This window comes from Colobus angolensis, unplaced genomic scaffold, assembly GCF_000951035.1.
Source record: "Colobus angolensis palliatus isolate OR3802 unplaced genomic scaffold, Cang.pa_1.0 Scaffold15, whole genome shotgun sequence".
NCBI classification, from domain to species: Eukaryota; Metazoa; Chordata; class Mammalia; order Primates; family Cercopithecidae; genus Colobus; species Colobus angolensis.
Window position 1 is genome coordinate 13265130 of NW_012114599.1, and position 11993 is coordinate 13277122.

General features: G+C 43.1%; 1 protein-coding gene across 1 annotated transcript in view; it reads right to left on the reverse strand.

Annotated features, from left to right (window-relative positions):
• Nucleotides 1–11984, reverse strand: part of CRIM1 (cysteine rich transmembrane BMP regulator 1 (chordin-like)) — a 197723-nt gene extending 185739 nt beyond the window's left edge. Inside the window, exon 1 of the mRNA XM_011935981.1 lies at nt 11766–11984. The gene's annotated coding sequence lies outside the window, so the exon portion shown is untranslated. The remainder of the gene's footprint in view (nt 1–11765) is intronic.
• Nucleotides 11985–11993: the final 9 nt, after the last annotated feature.

Below are 11993 nucleotides of genomic sequence, written 5' to 3' on the forward strand. Positions count from 1 at the left end.
ACCCCCCCACCCCTTTCATGCACTACTACTGCTATGTTTCTTTAAATTCAGTCTGCTCCTTAAGGAAACTCCCTGGCAAGTGAAAACAGCAGCAAAGGTAAAAGAATGTGGAGAATTTGGCTGCTGCCTGCAGTATTAGGAAGAACAGCAATTACTCAACTCTCTCCTAGTGTCAGAGGCAGAAATGCGCATGTGAATATGGGCAAGTTTTGGCCTGTCTTCCCTCTAGCTTCTCCCTTTGCAGTCTCTGTCACCTACCTACCTCATAGTCTTAATAATTAATGAGGTACATAAGAAAATGGAGAAAGGGAAGGCAGCGAAGGCATAAGAGAGGTTTGAGTTCTACCCTGAATCCAGACTAGGCCACAGTGAATATGATTTAAAAGACTTCAGGCATTTAAAAGCTGTCACTAACTTTCCAACACTATGCTTTGCTGTCTCCACTGCTGCTGGATAAACATAACCATGGAGGAACTCTTGATCTTTTCCTCTAAGCCCTTCTGTCTACAGCACCTGGCAGTCATGTAGACACTACCACTTTTTCCTTCCCTGGCTCTGCAAACACAAGGTAATATTTGACTCCTGTCTATCACTTCTAGGTCATAAAAACACAGATCTTATGACCAGTAGGACCTTAAGATATCATCTGATTCAGTTCCCCTGTCTTCAGGTAGGTAACTATTTAATTCCCTTTTGACAAATCAAGGCAAAGTGATGCCAAGGGAAGTTGAGGGGTTTTATTTAAGTCACTGGGCTATTAAGGGATGAAGGGGGATTCAAAAGTCATGGCTGTTTTTTTCTCCATCATGTTATCATATACAAGAATTCTGTAATATTTACCTTTCTGGGCAGCCTCAAACCCTTTCTGAAACAAGCTAGGATATACACAAATACAGTCACACTCTTAATTAAAATACAGAAATTTACTTGGTCTTTCATTTTTATGTGATAGGTAGTGGTAATAAATCTTCTTAAAATCTGCCTGAAATATAGGAACTCAGTGGTTCTGAAAAGCACACAATATACCCATTCTGTCTCCAACTGTTTAAAAATCCTTCTACTTTGACTTTCAGAGATAAAATTGCCTAAAATCCATCCCTTTTCCTCACTCAGACTGTAAAAGCCTGTACTTTTCAAAAAAAGCAAAGCTCCCAACTATGGGAAGTGAGAAAAGGTTTTCAAGATCTGCATTTGATAACATGATGGAATATTCTATCTCTACTCACTTATAAACACACACACAGAGGGGTCCAAGCCTATGCATCCCACATTCCTCACACCATAAGGCCGGAAGTGGTCCAACTACTTCATACAGTCTAGTTCAGGTCAAACATCCTCAAGGTAGCTTTGCCTTATTTTGGCAGGTCTTTTGCAGTCTTAAAAAGAAGTATCACAATTCTCCAACAAAAGATGCCTTTTGTTTAATCACAGCTGTGAAACGTTTTGCTGTGGCCTTTGGATAAGAAGCTAAATAAGTTACCTCTTGTAGACTGGGACTCTGCAGTCTCAGGTTTCATTCTGCCCTGCCAGAAATTCCTTTCTGTTTTGAATCTGAGATGTTTGTTTATGGTTTTTGTTTTGAAATGCTACATAAGACAGGCACAGTTTCTAGTTACAGCCTATGGACCACCATCTACTCCCTCTCCTTTTTTTTTTTTAAATGTTCCACAGGCAAGGTAGCTGGTTGCTAAAATTTCCAAATAGCAAACTGTTCAATCTCTCTTCTCAGGAACTTGAAGTATAAAATGACAACACTCTACAATATAATTAACACTTAATTTTCTTTCTTAAAATATTCAGAAGATAAATGTTCTCAGGATAGTCTGAATTAGGGTGTTATTCTGACGTCTTTCTCATTTTGTTTGTAGGTTACATGTCTGAATACTAGCACTCTCGATAAAAGTGCTACAAATGAGAGGTACTAAAGAAATTTCTGGAAGAAAATCCAATTTCTACTATGCAATAATAAGGTTCAGTCATCAAGAAGGAAAAAAAAAAAGTCGTAAACCACTGATTCCAAGGATTTTTCTCTTCATCAAGTTCTTTCTCCTTGTTTCACAAAAGCCAATTTAAAGCATATACCTTATGAATTCTCAGCCAACATTTACTGGATAAAAATGATACTTATTTTCAGTCACAAAGGAAAGAGTCACAGTTAAGGAAATGTAGTTCTGAGCCAGGTGCGGTGGCTCACGCCTGTAATCCCACTTTGGGAGGCCGAGGTGGGCAGATCACAAGGTCAGGAGACCATCCTGGCCAACATGGTGAAACCTCATCTCTACTATAAAAATACATAAAGTAGTTTGGCATGGTGGCACATACCTGTAATCCCAGCTACTCAGGAGGCTGAGGCAGGAGAATCGCTTGAACCAGGGAGTCAGAGGTTGCAGTGAGCCAAGATCGCGCCGCGCCACTGCACTCCAGCTTGGCGACAGAGTGAGACTCTGTCTCAAAAAAAAAAAAAAAAAAAAAGGAATACATAGCTCTGTTCTCCTAAAATGGGACCATACCTACCCTAAGAACTAAAGATATAGTAACATTATTTGATTCTAGGTGTTCGCCCCACCCCACACTATACTATATCACAAAGACTCCCTAGAGACAGTGCAAATCCACGGCCAACCTGAAGTATTAGTGCACATCAAAGATGGCTAGAATGACTGGGAGAGAGAAAAGCAACACAGATGGCCTCTGGCCCTCACACCCTCTCCTGCCCATTCCCAAGCCCACAGTGGTCTCTGAACTGGCTAGGCTTGCTGCTGCTTCCTTCCGTAACCTCAGTGAGATATATCAACCTGGCCTGGCTATATCCTTGGGGTCTCCAACGTCTCCAGTGATGTCCAGAAATCCTCAGAAAGTTCTAACAATAAAATGAAATTTAATTCACTGTTATAAAACCATAGGCCATTGGACTCGGGAAGGGGCACATCACACACCAGGGCCTATTATGGGGAGGGGGGAGGGGGGAGGGATTGCATTGGGAGTTACACCTGATGTAAATGACGAGTTGATGGGTGCTGACGAGTTGATGGGTGCAGCACACCAACATGGCACAAGTATACATATGTAACAAACCTGCACGTTATGCACATGTACCCTAGAACTTAAAGTATAATAATAATAATAATAATAAAAGGCCATTTTTAGAATAAATATTAATTTGAAATAGCTCTTTGGATGTAGGGGCTCAAAGCACAAAATCAAGCAAGTGTTCACATTCTGCTGAAATGCCAAAGGCGCTGGGAATTGTAGTTGCACGGGATCAAACCAATGCATGTTTCCTTGGTCCGCAGGCCCTGTACTCCCAGCCCCCTGTTCTCAGTACTTCACAGTTCTTTTCTCTTTGACAAACATCTGACATTCGAATTCCCCCTTGAAATCCCCACCCCTTTGTAGAGATGTGCGTCCACAAAGTAAATTTTTACACTTACAGAGAAAGCTAACAAAGGGGAAAATGAGAAAGGACAGAAAATAGAATGGAAATTAAAATTAATATTATTTTAAAAAATCTACTTGGTACCAGAAACTAGTGTATACACACACACACTATCCATACACACATATATAATCTTATATATACATCTATGTAATCATATATATAAATCTCTAATCCTCACTACAATATTTACCTAACAGAAAGCTATTAATATTCCAGTTTCACAGATAAGGAAACTGAAGCTCAGAGAAACTAAACAAGCTGATCTCACAATCAAAAAAATAACAGAGTTAAGATTTCAACGCAGGTTTGCCTAGCTCCAAGCCCTATTTTCTTTTTCCGAAAACATCCTGCACAAGAAGTGCGGGAAAAAGGAGGGAGGAGAGGAGACCCTCAGGTCTTTCTTGTTGCTGCATCCTCCACTAAACTTTTCCTGGTAGTCAGATTTGGGTGACAGTTCCTCTTACTTGCTCCTGACATGCTTGACACTTCCGTATCTCAAGGCTTACTGAACTGGTTTGTAATGAATTGTCTGTTTTTCCAATTTACCATCAGACCATGGCCTGTGTGAAAACAAGGCCCATATCTTATCTTGGCTGAAAAATAATGACTATAATAGCAGGTAACATTTATCAGGTCTTTTAATATGCCATACTCTGTGATACATGCGGTATACATAGGTACTAGCTGTTTTCTACTTAAAGTGTGGTCCTGGCACCAGCGACACTGGCATTAGCCAGGAATTTGTTAGAAATGTAGAATCACAGGCATCACCCTAGACTAACTTAATCAGAACTTGCATTTTTAAATACCCAGGTGATTTATGTGCCCACTAAAATTTTAGAAGTACAGTTATATCTCATTTAACTCCCACAGCGAACCTAGGAGGTCCCGATAACCAACAGGAAAACTGGCTTACACAAGTGGTGTCACTACTGTATAGCACAGTGACAAGACCCATAGCTGATGCTCAGTAAGTATTTGCAGGCAGAAGAATGGCAGGAAAACAGGTAGAGCTAGAAAAAGAACAGAGGAATGGATAATCCTCTGACCTCTGGTTTTGCCTCGTTTATACCAACTGCAGCAGCAGGTTGGAACCACAGCCCCCATGGCATCAAGCTGTGTCAGTACAAGCTGTTTCTTTGCTCAAGCCAGGCCAAATCCTGCAGTGGTCATCAGTGTGCATACTCAGGAGCTAGGAGCAAAATTTCCTCCCAGAAGATAATGTGAAGCAAAGTGCACATTGCTGATTATAGTACATCTAGGTCCTCTACCTCCTCCCCAAAGTAAATATTTTTAATTATTTGCTCACAGATAAATGGTTACATTTATAATTCCTACAAGTCAATGCAAAATAGTATCAGACCTAAAGCATTACTCAAAACATACAAACTTTGTAGAAATTATTTAGACAAGGTATAAAAAAATACTCATGGGGGCGGGGGCTGGGGCGGTGACAACTGCTGAATTCAGTAACAATTTGCTCCCTTTCTAAGAGCCCAACCTCAACTGCTTATGATCAATGACTGAGGTAGATGAGGATCAAGTAGAACAAGAGACTGAACCCATGTAAAATTGTTTCACTTATACTGGTTAGGAGCCTTGTTAGGAAGCATGTTCCATGTGTCAGTCATTCTTTTAACGCTTCTTAGGGATGCACTGAGTCCTAGCAACCCTATTATTAACCTGACTACACAGATGAGAAAACTCAGATACACAGAAGCAGGATGCAGATTTGACCCCAGAAACCAAGTTCTACTTTTTTAAAAAATTATTTTTTTGAGATAGGGTCTTGCTTTGTTGCCCAGGTTAGAGTGCAGTGGTGCGATTTCAGCTCACTGCAGCCTCCGCCTCCTGGGTTCAAGCAATTCTCCCACCTCAGCCTCCCCAGTAGCTGGGATTACAGGGGCCCGCCATCACGCCCAGCTAATTTTTTTGTATTCTTAGTAGAGACAGGGTTTCACCATGTTGGCCAGGCTAGTCTTGAACTCCTGACCTCAGGTGATCCACCTGCCTCAGCCCTCCAAAGTGCTGGGATTACAGGCATGAGCCACCACAGCCAGCCGGCCCCAAGTTCTTGAACATTACACTTTTCTGTCAACATATAGGTATTTTCACGTGGGGAATTAACTGGGGCTGGAGGAGGGAGGTAAGGAATTGATACCTGTTCATTTTACAACAAAGGAAAATAGGTTCTTTAAAAACATTTATCTTTTTCATGTGGGCCCAAGATAAAACACCTAAGAGTTTAGTGTTTACCTTGAGGGTATTCTCACATAGAGGTATATTCAACCATTCCTGTGTCTTGACTTAGGAGGTCTTGAGCAAACAGAGGTTTTCAAAGATGTGACCAGGCTACTGCCCGGGGCAAGCAGCAGGGTGGGTGAAGCTGAGAGGTGCTGATAAAGGGACACCTCCCAGTTTACTGCCCACGCTTATCCGCTTATCCGACTAGCGAAACAAACTAGAACAAAGAGAAAATCACTCTCAAAAGGAAACTTGCCATTTTGAAGCACAGCTACTAAAGCATTAAGAATGCAGCTTCATTCTTAGATGTTGAGAAACACTCTGAGACAAATTGCACAGGCTCTAAGGAGAATGGGCAGGATCACCTCCCCTGCCAAAAGAAAGGGCTACTACTCATACTTCTAAACCTAGTTCAAATTCAAATTCCCCTTTTCTGCTTTGCCACCAGAGCCTGAAGAGATCACTTCAGATGCTTTGATTCCTACAACTAATTTTATCCATATATTTCACTAGCCAATTAATCATACACAGACTTGCAAAATCACTTCTACTTGGCTTGAATTTACATTATATAGACTTTTTGCAGTCTTGCTGTCTTTCTTATCTTAAGAGCGTACAGAGCAAAGGATACATTTGAGAGGTCCCTGGGCTCCCCAGTTTCCCCTTCACCCCAGCAGAAGGCCTTGTATAGCATAGAAGACCAATGAATGAGTAACTGATTTCCATGCAAAGGCAAGTCAGATCTTTGAAAATGCAGCTTTGCAGAATTAGACCTCTGAGAAGGAAAGCTTTCAATGTGTTATTCATGCATGCTCGGCTAGTCTACTGTTTCTCCTTCAAACAATTAAATGAGCTTTACTGGGGTGTCTCCAAAATCCTGATACCAAATGTGCCATACGGAACACAGTGTTACAGGAACCCACTTCACTAAACATATTTCCCTTCCACTCATTTTACCACCTCCCACCCTCTTGTATTTACAGGCTAAAGCAACACTATCATCTCTGCTTGCACCATAGCCTGGGAGATGTTAAGCACACCCACATTTTTCAGGAATTTCACAATTAATGTCTGGAATGTGTTTTGGATTATTCTTCAAAGGATGATATAGTTGCCCTAAGATGAATTCAATATTTTCCCTTCTCCCATTCGTCATTCTTTAGTCCACCCCCTCATTACCTCCTTAGGGTCATCTGTTTCATCTATAATATATCCCCCAACTTCACAAGGCCGTCCCCTGCCTCACCCAGCTGTTCACTCATTCATCCCGGTCATCACATCTTCAACAAGCCACACAAAACATAGAAACCTGTATCGTCACCAAATACATCCTACAAATGGATGTAATGCCCACACAGATTAAGGACTCTTCAGACAGTTTTCTTCATACATTAATCTGACTGCTTACAACCCTACTGCCAACATCTTGGAGATTTTCCTGGTCAATGTTCAATAGGTGTGAATGGCAACAAATATCTTCAGACTTGCTATTTTTGCCATTCTGATAATACGCAATCCATTTGCCCTTTGAAAAGTGTTTTATGTGACAGACTCCTTGGTAACAGTGAAGATTCTATAAGCCTGGCAATCAAAGTGAAGGTCACTGAGTCCTGTCATTTATTTAAGTGCAGTGAATAGCTGGTCTCCCCATGTTTTGTCAATATTTACTTTTGAGAGGAACTAATTATTTCCTGGTTTACTTCATTGGTTTCTCTTCCCATTCCCTGTTAACATAATGTTATAGGCTCTCTGCTTGTTTCTCTCTGGGATCTAAGGGCTCCCTCTCTACGTAAGGACTTCTGAGAGGAAAAATGAAACCCATTATTCGAAAACAAAGCCAAGAGCTTAATTTTTCTAACTATAGAAGCTGATATTTTGCCTCCCTCTCCTGTTACTTAATTTGCAAATTAAAATTCGTGGACTCTTAACTTCAAGCCCTACTACAGAGTGGTGAGAGCAGTTTCCATGTGGCTTGTGCAGAACGAAATGTTTGGGTTCATTATCTGGCCTCCTGCAGCCTGCTCTCTGGAGCAGATCCTGCACACATTTTCTTCCAAGCAGCCATCATCTTCACTGACTGTCTTCCAGGGATAAGCAAAGAAACTTTGCATGGCAAGTTTCAGGAAACAAAATTCTGTTTTTTGCTGTTAAGTACCCCACTACATATACTTAGTTCTCTACACACTATCCAATGAAAAATGGGTAAAAGGAAACGTTAAAATTCCTGGGGGAAATAAAAGCATTACATTCTGAAAGAGGTCGTTTTTAGACAGCAGTGGCGAAAAACATGGAATGCAAAGTTCCAAAAGATGAAGCTACTCAGTAAATACTCACCAGGAAAAAAGCTGGTGCTTATCTGATATAGCTATCACCTGAATCCAATACAACAGAGTCCTCGGAACAAAGGGACTCAAGCAGTCTCCACTTGGCTCCTAATCACTCTGTCTGTACAAACTGCCAAAACAAGTCACCATCTGCCCTTCAACTGCCCAGAGAGGTTGGTCATGCTCTCCACCTTGCATCACTCCTTACAGAAGCATAAAGTGCTATTACACATGGGAGAAGAAATGGCTCTCACCCCCTTAGCTCAAAAGACAAATCTCACTGTCCAATCAAAACCTTCTTTCTAGAAAATCTCACTTCATTAATTTTTCAAAACTCTGCCTTCAATCCTCCAAAGATGTTTTCCATCCAAATTTCTCTCTCCGGGGTTCAGGATCCACACTTGTTTCTCCAGCTTCTAGGTGATTTTCCTGGAGGCAGGCAGCCTGGCCAAGAAAACAGGCCAGTTAGGATGCTGCAAGAGCAACAGGAGGTCTCAGCAGATGAATGGAAAGAGGAAAGAGACCTGCACCCTCCCAAGTCCCAAAAAGCACTTTCTAGACTGAGAGAAAGTAGAAAAAAACTTTTAGGTATCAGGCTCCATGCTCAGTTTTTCAAATGCACTTACCACCCCCAGCCCCCATCTATTTATTAAATAAATCAGAATTTATTTAATAACAATCTAAACAATGCTGAAAAGAAATCCAAGTGTACATCTCACATGGTGCACAGGACACAACTCATCACATTATTTAATTATTCAGAACATATTTTTTTCCTTCAGCATTCTTTCTATGGACAGGATTGTTCTTCCATTTATTCCATGTACTTTTACTGAGCGCCAACTGGGTCAGTATGCCTTAAAAACCTAAGGCAGTGAGCCACAAGCTGAAAGGGGCTCATTTCTTCCATGATTTATCTAACTCATTTTGTGAACTACAGTTAAAAACGTAATTTTTTTCCCCTGCAAAACCAGTATGAGAGTAAACACAGCTAAAAATTACTGCAAGCTGGCAAACAGAGAATATAATTTGTATTTAAATTATGTCATTGAAAGCAGGGAGATTAGTCATGATAATATTTCTATACCATGCAATATGTTTTTACAATGTAGCCAATTAAATAAGAAGTTTTCAAGAGTTTTCATTAACAGATACAACCAGTAGGGGTCATTTTAGTGCAAAAATTGCAGCAAAAGAGACTTTAACATGAATAAAATGTATTGATTCCTACTCATGTCAGTTATGATAACCATGCTTCACCACGTGAATTTCTGAATAAAAATGGAAACTGAGGGAAACACTGGCCATTCAGAAATTTCTTGTAAACTCACAGAAAAACAAGAGATAATCAATACCTTCTAGGTAACTGCTGACATCTAAAGACTCCTCTAATTCTTTCTTAAAAAATGGCGGTGGGGGGGAGGTTGGGGTATCACCTATCCCATGCTTTCCATAAATCTTGCCGTTAAGTGAAAACACTGAAATTTTAAACACACGACTGAAAGTATCTGTCTAAATCCAACCATTATATCATGCCAGGTAACACTGTCCTTACTTTGGTTTCACAGATTTAGAATGCAAGTTGACTGCTGTTTTCAGTATTTTTTTTTTTTTAAATGAAGTGCCCTGGACACACAATACTGATAGCTGAAAACAGGCCTGCAAAATTAAAAGTGTTTCTAGAGAAACTAATTGAGATATAATCATGTCAACAAACCCTTCCAAGCATTTCAAAGCGAATACCAAGCACACAGGGTGTTACCAGAAAAAAGGAAGCTATGAGGGATCACATCATTTCAGAGGAATGAAAGGCTCACCAAACTGCCAAAATAACTCTATACTGTGACATGGGATATTGCTGCCAAAACACTCGATTACTGTAAATGTTCCCTGAGCATTTCCTTCACCAGAAACAGACTAAGAAGAAACAAAACAAGGGTTAGAATCTTCAGAACCTGCAAAAGTCCTTCTCGGAGCACAGCAGTTTCCACTGCATTTAACTGTTTCATGTTGCTTGTTCTTTTCAGATTTACGAGAGGCTGGATTAAGTTATACACTTCAAATGGCAGGGTTCAAAGATGCATCTTTTAGTCTAGGTCATTCAGAATTCCCAAAGTCAAAACACATAAAATGGTATCAGAAGTTAATCTCATGGCCATTTTTCCTGAGGTAAGGCATAAAAACAAGTTATAAAAGGGGACAATACCAGGTGAGAGGCTTTTTTGTACTTCAGGCAAATGAATTCTTCTAACCCAATGTCTTATGTGTGCAGCAAAGCAAGTACCTCCCCTCTGAGAAGAGTTCCCTTCACTCATCACTGCCCACTAGCTTCCAAACCAGAAAGGCCTCCCCTATTTTCCTGAACTGCCCAAACCCTAAAACTAGACAGGTATAAATAAGTACCTATGTGTATGTCTGTGTGTATTGAGAGAGAATCACAGCACTGTAGCCTTTTAATAGATCCATTTTTATCCTTAAGGCTGTCACCTCCTTTTTCAGTATCCCAGCATACTAAACAAACACACACACAGATGCTTCAGAATAAACCGTTCCCTGGACTGTACTGACTGTGTAGTAGTGAGGAAGGCACGCCGGGCAGAGGGCGCCGGTCCCTCCTCGCCGCCTCCCCAGAAACGAGGCTGCTGCGTGCGCTCTGCTCACTCGCCAGGATGCCCCCGGAACAGCATCGTCAGCCCAACGTCAGCCCGAGCAGGGATCCCACTTTTAACTGCTGCTCACCGAACCCTGCCCCCGTTAGCCACATCAAAATAACTCACTGCCTCGCTCTAGACCCCAAACCACACCAGGCACCCTGAAGGCCGAAGCAAGCGGGCAGGGATTAAGGCCAGCACGCACTAACATTGGCTTCCCAACGAGAAAGACTCCACTAATCTAATCTCTTTCTCCCTCCGTCAATCTCAACACCGCAGGGCACAATGCGTGCTGGAGAAGCCGGCAGAACAATCCCCGCTGTCAAACAAACAAAAAGGAGGAACCGGCAACACGATAGGAAACACGCGGATATCTGCTATTAAAAAGCAGCCACTAATAGCAAGAACTTTTCACTCCCAGGTGCAACCCCCACCCCCTTTTCCTTTCAGGAGAGAAAGCCTTTGACCGTTTTCAATGGGCAAATAAATGAGTAACCACCGTGTGTAACTTCCCCTAGGCTGACATATTCCGAGGCTGAAACTGATTTATGTGCGGAGGAGGAGGAAGGGGGTGAAGAAAGAGCTCAAGGAAAAAATAATAAAAGAGTCACTCGGGGAGTGCGAGCTGGAGACACGTCTCCTCCGTCAACAGAAAAAGGACTTTCGCGGCCGGTGTGCAGCTCACGATGCCACACTGCGCCAGTGCGGGGAGGTCGGTAGGGACCGGCTCCCCGAGGGGCTCGCGCGCGGCAGAATCCGCAGTGCCCCCCCGCCCGCGGAGCCTCCACCTCGGGGTGCAAGGCCGGGCCACCCAGTCCCAGCTGGAACGGCCACACGTGTGGGCGTCAGTGCGGGGACAGGAGCGATCCTCCACTCGCTCGCCCCCACCCACCATACCCAACCTCGCCCGCGGCTGGCTAAGCGTCGGGGTGAGCAGCGAGAGGGAACGCAGGGCCGCGGAGGCACTCTCCCGGGGGCGGCGGCCGCCCCTCCTCCCGCGGAGCCCTCTTTCCTGCAGAAAGTCTCGGCCAAACTTTGTTCGGCGCAACCAGCGCCGAGGGGGCTGCGCGGGCCAGGTGGGAGGGGGCCCGCAGCGGGCGGCCGTACCTTCGCAGACGCCCGCTTCGTACTCGGTAAGGGAGTCGCCATTGAGCGGGGGGCGGATGACACAGCGCAGCCCCCGGTCGCAGGTTCCGTAAATCCCGAAGGTGCCGCCGCAGCTCTCGTTCCTCTGGCTGGCGCACGTGTAGCAGCAGCCGCAGACGCCCTGCACGATGCTCCCCGGGCAGTTCCTGGGCTCCTCGCACTTGGACTCGTCACAGGGCAGGCAGACTA